At 45.2% G+C, this 8,157-nt stretch overlaps 1 non-coding gene across 1 annotated transcript; it reads right to left on the bottom strand.

Annotated features, from left to right (window-relative positions):
• Positions 1-222: 222 nt before the first annotated feature.
• On the bottom strand, positions 223-294 carry TRNAG-UCC (transfer RNA glycine (anticodon UCC)). The gene has a single exon. It is a non-coding gene; the product is annotated as a tRNA-Gly (tRNA).
• Positions 295-8,157: the final 7,863 nt, after the last annotated feature.

The following is an 8,157-nucleotide window of genomic DNA, read 5'->3' as shown; positions in this document are numbered from 1 at the left end:
TTTAGAAAACGTTCGGAAAATAATTGGGCCCTCCTTCGGAAAAATGAATATATTGGCGATATACCCAAAACCACACCGTGAAAACGTCAAGCAAATCATTTAACCAACATTTCTGTTTAAACATTTTTTGGAAGTAAACGAAAATTCATAATCCATTCATGCGTTGTGTTATATTTGATCTTAACTTTAATTTCTTAATGATATTATACTTTCAAAAAAGTGTGCGATGGCCGGGAATCGAACCCGGATCAACTGCTTGGAAGGCAACTATGCTCACCATTACACCACCATCGCACGACAGATCAGCTTTCATTTATTCTTTAAAGACGATCCCTCGCTTGCTGTAAGGAGGGCATCGTAGATCGAGGTTTCTCTCCTTTCTCCTTCAATTGACTTGCAAGAGAAACGTGCACCGGAACAACAGCAGGTTTGGAGCCAACGTGGCGAGTTGCAGCTCACAATGAAAAGTTATGCTGTGACTGTAACGTAGGTATTATGTTTCATAAATGCGCATCACATATCGAACACAGTGTATGTTGCAAATTACGATATTAATTGTCATGGGGCTCCGCCTCTGTGGTGTAGCGTGATTAGCTGCCAGACCCGGAGGCCCGGGTTCGATTCCCGGCTCTGCCACGAAAATTTGAAAAGTGGTACGAGGGCCTCGGGAGGTCCACTGAGTAGAGGTGGGTTCGATTCCCACCTCAGCCATCCTGGCAGTAGTTTTCCGTGGTTTCCCACTTCTCCTCCAGGCAAATGTCGGGATGGTACCTAACTTAAGGCTACCGCCGCTTCCCTCCCTCTTTCTTGTCTATCCCTTCCAATCTTCCCATCCCCCCGCAAGGCACCTGTTCAGAATAGCAGGTGAGGCCGCCTGGGCGAGGTACTGGTCATCCTACTCAGATGTATCCCCGACCCTGAGTCTGAAGCTCCAGGACACTGCCCTTGAGGCGGTAGAGGTGGGATCTCTCGCTGAGTCCGAGGTAAAAACCGACCCTGGAAAGTCAACAGAAGAAGAAGAAGGGTAGCAAAATAACTAACGGTGGCAGAAAATGCAAACTAGCACAAGCAAAGAAGGTCTTCGAATTTTGATATAGGAATTAGAGAGATGTTTTTCAAGATTTTCGTGGCATTGTATGGAAGTGAAATATGGACGATAACTAGCTCAGCTTTTGACATGTGGTGATACAGAAGAATGCTGAGCATAAGATGGATAGACCGAATCACGAATGAAGATGTACTGAATCGAATTGGTGAGAGGAGATCGATTTGGCTAAATTTGACCAGAAGAAGACATTCTAAGACTTGTTCAGTTCGTTTTTGAGGGAAGTGTCGGCGGTAAGAACGGTAGAGTATGAATATGACAAGCAGATTAGAGCAAATGTAAGAAATTGTAGTTATGCAGAAATGAAAAGGTTAGCACAGAATAGGGTGGCCTGGATGGACTGCATCAGACCAGTCTATGGACTGATGACTCAAACAACACACAATACTTTGATAATATACTTTTGCCGGGCTGAGTGGTTCAAACGGTTGAGGTGCTGGCCTTCTGACCCCAACTTGGCAGGTTCGATCCTGGCTCAGTGCTCAAATACGTCAGCCTCGTGCCGATAGGTTTACTGGCACGCAAAAGAACTCCTCTGGGACTAAATTCCGGCTCCTCGGCTTCTCCGAAAATCGAAAAAACGTAGTTAGTGGGATGTAAAGCAAATAACATTATTGTAATATACTCCGCGAAACTACTCTGCTTCGATACTCACAGACTCACACGGAGTAAGCGGCCCAGACACCTTCAGTTTATCGGAACGATTTTCACGTGTGACTGCGTGTCTGAGCGATAAACTGAGTAAACTGCGCAGTTTGTACCGATAATAACACAGGTGCTAGATCTAAATAAACGGGTCCTCTTTTTATCCGAGAACTACGCAGTTTACACAGGTAATCTCACGGATCCGACAGTTATCGTCTGTTCCTTATCAAGGAAAGACGACAGGTTACAAACTAAGAGGCAACTCTGTCTTTCATCGAGGCTTACCGTTCGTTTCCCGAGCTGTGGGACACCTGTAAATTGGTTTTGCTCCAACAGAGTGAAGAAGGCTGACGCGCATGACAGCCTCATTGAAAAACAGCGACTAATTGAACCTTATGCAACGAGACAAGTGTTGTTAAAAAAATTAATAACCTACGTTTAGAAAAATGTTCTTAAAAGTAAACGACACCAAATGGTCTGGAACTTTCCCTGACGACGTCTACGAGCCGTCACTGTGGTACTGAAATGACCTTCTCTTCCTGGTTAACCAAGAAACTCCTGACCAAAGTTTGCGACGTGTAAATTACCTTTCATCGAAGAAGTTGAAAACTCAGTACCTCTTCGTTTCGTCTTATCAAATTCATGAATGAGTGTTCACTGGTGCAGCCAAGATTTTCAGAAGAATTTCAGTTTAATAAAGTACACAGTATTGAAAAACTTATCCATTCTTCCCGTTTTTCTTATTTTTTTAGGACAAAATTAAAGCCGAAAGTCCGCCTCTGTGGTGTAGTGGTTAGCGTGATTAGCTGCCATCCCCGGAGGCCCGGGTTCGATTCCCGGCTATGCCACGAAATTTGAAAAGTGGTACGAGGGCTGGAACGGGGTCCACTCAGCCTCGGGAGGTCAACTGAGTAGAGGTGGGTTCGATTCCCACCTCAGCCATCCTGGAAGTGGTTTTCCGTGGTTTCCCACTTCTCCTCCAGGCGAATGCCGGGATGGTACCTAACTTAAGGCCACGGCCGCTTCCTTCCCTCTTCCTTGCCTATCCCTTCCAATCTTCCCATCCCTCCACAAGGCCCCTGTTCAGCATAGCAGGTGAGGCCGCCTGGGCGAGGTACTGGTCATACTCCCCAGTTGTATCCCCCGACCAAGAGTCTGAAGCTCCAGGACACTGCCCTTGAGGCGGTAGAGGTGGGATCCCTCGCTAAGTCCGAGGGAAAAACCGAACCTGGAGGGTAAACAGATGATGATGATGATGATTAAAGCCGAAGCAGCCAACATACTACTGAACTTTGTACTGGCTCATTTTTTCAATCTCTTTAGACACTATAAAACACGTAGCAACCACATTCACGACGAAATTCGCCGGATTTGTTCGGCTCCATGGCTAAACGGTTAGCGTGCTGGCCTTTGGTCACAGGGGTCCCGGGTTCGATTTCCGGCAGGGTCGGGAATTTTAACCATAATTGGTTAATTTCGCCGGCGCGGGGGCTGGGTTTATGTGTCGTCTTCATCATCATTTCATCCTCATCACGACGCGCAGGTCGCCTACGGGAGTCAAATCAAAAGACCTGCACCTGGCGAGCCGAACATGTCCTCGGACACTTCCGGCACTAAAAGCCATACGCCATTTCATTTTTGATTTCGCCAGAATTGGCACATAAACCGATAATTGATGGGGGGGGGGGGGGGAATGGCTATTCCACTCATCTTCGGTTCAAGTTTTCGGTAAGTTTCTCGCTCATTTTTTCGGACAGTTTTTCGTTCCGGTAAACTGAAGGTGGGTGGCTGTGTAAGTCCTGCATTAACAGAAAGCTGTTCACCCAAGCACGCTAACATGGTGGACAGTGGCAGAACGTAATGTATGTAAAATAAGAGTGTGCGAATAGTTGCGACATAGACCTCTTTTTAGAATACTTAGAACAGCTCTACTTAGCGACGGTAACTCAGATATGACTCGCGGCCCCTTTAACGACGTAAGGTAAAGCATTTCTCGGGAATACAGGAAGGTTTTATCGAAAAATCCTACTTCATTTCAGGAAGTTTTGAAACAATTAACTGGAATGAATATTGTTAGAAATAGCGAAGAATTTTTCGGTTGATGACATGGTGTTCCGGACAAGTGAAAAGTGGTGGTGGTATTTATTGTTTTAAGAACACCGAGCGAGTTGGCCGTGCGGTTAGGGTTGCACATCTGTGAGCTTGAATTCGGGAGATAGTGTGTTCGAACCCCACTGTCGACAGCTCTAAAGATGGTTTCCCGTGGTTTCCCATTTTACACCAGGCCAATGCTGAGGCTGTACCCTAATTAAGGCCATAGCTACTTCCTTCCCACTCCTAGCTCTTTCCTACCCATCGTCGCAATAAGACCTGTACCGGGCGAGTTGGCCGTGCGCGTAGAGGCACGTGGCTGTGAGCTTGCATCCGGGAGATAGTAGGTTCGAATCCCACTATCGGCAGCCCTGAAAATGGTTTTCCGTGGTTTCCCATTTTCACACCAGGCAAATGCTGGGGCTGTACCTCAATTAAGGCCACGGCCGCTTCCTTCCAACTCCTAGGCCTTTCCTATCCCATCGTCGCCATAAGACCTATCTGTGTTGGTGCGACGTAAAGCCCCTAACAAAAAAAAAAATAAGACCTGTCTGTGTCAGTGCCACGTACAACATATTGTGAAGAAAAAATGTTTTAAGAGGAAGTAGAAACTGGGCAGCCATTCTGTATTAACACTAATCAGAAGGGAAATAAACGAGGTCCGAGTGGTGGTGGTGATTATTGTTTTAAGAGGAAGTACAACTAGGCAACCATCCTCTATATAACACTAATCAGAGAGAAAAAATGGAAGGGATCCGACACTTCGAAAAATGAAGATACCGGTCAAAGAAAGACAAGGGCCACGAAGGGCGTGAAAATGAAGGACTCCCTAGCCCTCGCAAACCTAATAGCGTCGGGGTCGGAAAAGAACAAGAGTTGGCCAAGGGAGGTCGGATAGGATAGGTGAAAGTAAGGAGCCTGGCACAAGTAAGTGGAAGCAATGCCAGGACTCAGCTGAGGACCCCGTGGTCGCCAACCCACGCTCCAAAGTTCAGAGCCCCTGGGGCCCCTTTTAGTCGCCTCTTACGACAGGCAGGGGATACCGTGGGTGTTATTCTACTGCCCCCACCCACAGGGGGTAAACGAGGTCCGACACTTCGAAGAATGAAGGAATCGGCAAAAGAAAGGCAAGGGTCACGAAAGGCGTGAAGATGAAAGACTCCCTAGGCCTCGCAAACTTAATACCGTCGAGTTCGGAAGAGAACAAGAGTTGACCAAGTGAGATTGGATGTGAAGGATGAACGGCAGGTGCTAGCACAGGTAACTGGTAGCTATAGCAGACAAAACTAGGGGCGCACTGGTCGCCAATCCACGCTCCCAGTATGGTGGTGATGGTGGTGGTGGTGATTATTGTTTCAAGAGGCAGGAAACAATTTTTTTTTAGAAGAAAAATGGAGAAGATTCGACATTTGGAAGAATGAAGGTAGGGATTAGCCAAAAGTTGCGAATGACATGAAAATTAAAAACTCCCTAGGCCTCACAAACCTATTACAGTCGGAAAAGAACAAGAGTTGACCAAGGAAGGTCGGATAGGAAGGATGAAAGTGAGGAGCCTGACATGTAAGTGAAAGCAACGCCAGAGTCAGGTAAGGAAACGGAGGTCGCCCACCCACACACCCAAGTTGAAAGCCCTTGGACCCTCTTTTAGTCACCTGTTACGAGAGTAGAGAATATCATTTTGTATTGGAGTCATGGTGACGATTAATCATCCTCTTCGTTCTGGCTCTGACCCGGTGAGGGTGGGAAGCGCAATTGAAGGTGTTAGTGGTGATTATGGTTTCCACGAAAAGTACAAAAAGATGACTACCATCCTTTCTTAACTCTAATCAGAAGAGAAAATTGGAAGTAAAATGAAGATATTGATAGAAGATGGTGAAATGCCACGAAGGCCATGATACTAAAACTCTCTAAGGGCCATTTTCTCCAAATCGAGTTAAACCTGGTATAAATTAAACCCGTTTAACTTTAGTACCTAGTTTAAAGTTGCGTCCATTTTCTCCACCAATTTCTGACACTCGTTTAGATTAAACGGGCGAGCTGTCGTTGGCGCTAACGTTGGCTGCACTGAAGGAATAGTCGAAGGCATGGTCGATTGGAATTGGCCAATCAGAGCCAAGTAATTCAATGACCGACATTTTTGTAATAATATCAGCCTTTTGTGGCGAATTAATGCTATCGCACGTAGTGAATAAAGAACAAATTCGGCGGGATATTAGCTTTACTGATAAATAAATTGTTTACATTTGTGCGAAGTGTTGTGTCATATAATTCTACCTATTGCTGTCTAGAATTTATTGGAACGCACTTTTATTTCTTATTTTTCTCTGTCATGCTTTACCATAAACAAGTACCGTGGACCTAATACGTGTCTTTTGATGTCTGTATTGTCTTACGGAACACACGGGAACGTTGAAATATTAAAATCCTGGTCTTTCAGCAATAGGCCTACGGTATTCCTTTCCTCAGAAAATCAACATTTATGTGAATTTCAAGTAAACAAATTCCAAGCATGCTCGGGATCTATCTCCTATCAAAATCCATCGCCCTCGGCCGGGATCAATCTCACAAACCTTGGATCCAGCAAACAGACCACTCATCATCATCATCATCATCATCTGTTTACCCTCCAGGTTCGGTTTTTCCCTCGGACTCAGCGAGGGATACCACCTCTACCGCCTCAAGGGCAGTGTCCTGGAGCTTCAGACTCTTGGTCGGGGGATACAACTGGGGAGAATGACCAGTACCTCGCCCAGGCGGCCTCACCTGCTATGCTGAACAGGGACCTCGCGGGGGATGGGGAAGATTGGAAGGGATAGACAAGGAAGTGGGAAGGAAGTGGCCGTGGCCTTAAGTTAGGTACCATCCCGGCATTTGCCTGGAGGAGAAGTGGGAAACCACGGAAAACCACTTCCAGGATGGCTGAGGTGGGAATCGAACCCACCTCTACTCAGTTGACCTCCCGAGGCTGAGTGGACCCCGTTCCAGCCCTCGTACCACGTTTTTTTCAAATTTCGTGGCAGAGCCGGGAATCGAACCCGGACCTCCGGGGGTGGCAGCTAATCACGCTAACCACTACACCACAGAGGCGGACTGACAGACCACTGAGGATGTATTATTTGGAGATGTATTACTTGATTCCATATTCGTTTATAACATAAGTTCGCGATATGTCGTACTGTATGCATAATACTCTTCTCCCTATAGCATTAATATTTCTATTGCTGGTATGCTGGCAATAGATACGATGAAACATTCTTAACTATAATCTATTCTATTACAAGTTTACTAGCAAGCATGAAATACTTTATTGTTTTTCTGATCCTATAAATATATAATCTAGCGATTAGAAATTGTACAGTATTCGGGAGATAGTAGGTTCGAACCCCACTGTCGGCAGCCCTGAAAATGGTTTTCCGTGGTTTCCCATTTTCACTCCAGGCAAATGCTGGGGCTGTACCTTAATTAAGGCCACGGCCGCTTCCTTCCCACTCCTAGCCCTTTCCTGTCCCATCGTCGCCATAAGACATATCCGTGTCGGTGCGACGTAAAGCAAAAAAAAAAAAAAAAAGAAATTGTACACCACCGCCTCTCCTACCGTGTCGGTCAACATTCTGATGGTAAAAATATTTCCGACAAATTAGACTCGAACCGTCTTATCACAGATTCGGACGATGCTGACTTCACGCTTTAGCGACCACAGCCACCAGGTACCGCATGAAGATGGGACGTATTACACCACTTATGTAGGAATATTTTTATGCTTCACATTACAGTATTCATACCACGAACAGTATTTTACAGTATATAATATTATAAGGAGACTGCAATTTAAGGTCTGTGGTCCCCGTTGTTAATGAAAAAAATGCCTGCTGCATCATATCTTAAAGCAACCAGAATCATTGCTTCTAGCGAAATAGCATTATTTCGTGCAGTTGACGTTTGAAATGAATCCTTCTTCGATACTAGACAATCCTTGCTGTTCGCTTATGAATTATAAATCCATCAAAGAACTCCCTTACATCCGATTTTCCAAGATTGTAAACTTTTGTTGGAACGCGGCTTCTTAACCTCTCTTGCACATCAAAATTATTTCCTATTTAACCAAAGACTTCAATAAATTCTCCCATTTTTCTAATGCTAATACTAGGTTATAATTTTACTACGTTTTTCATTAAAGTGCTGCAGTACTGGTAGTCAAAACTAACCCTTCCATTAGGAAAATCACAGATACGTTAATAAAATGTCAAGAAGGTTGAATATAAACAGCAGTTTAAACCAACAATATAGAAGGTTTAACTCTGAGCCAGGTTTAAACT

The sequence above is a fragment of the Anabrus simplex genome, chromosome 11, assembly GCF_040414725.1.
Source record: "Anabrus simplex isolate iqAnaSimp1 chromosome 11, ASM4041472v1, whole genome shotgun sequence".
NCBI classification, from domain to species: domain Eukaryota; kingdom Metazoa; phylum Arthropoda; class Insecta; order Orthoptera; family Tettigoniidae; genus Anabrus; species Anabrus simplex.
Note: the sequence above shows the minus strand (reverse complement) of the source record. Positions and strands in the feature narration are given on the sequence as shown.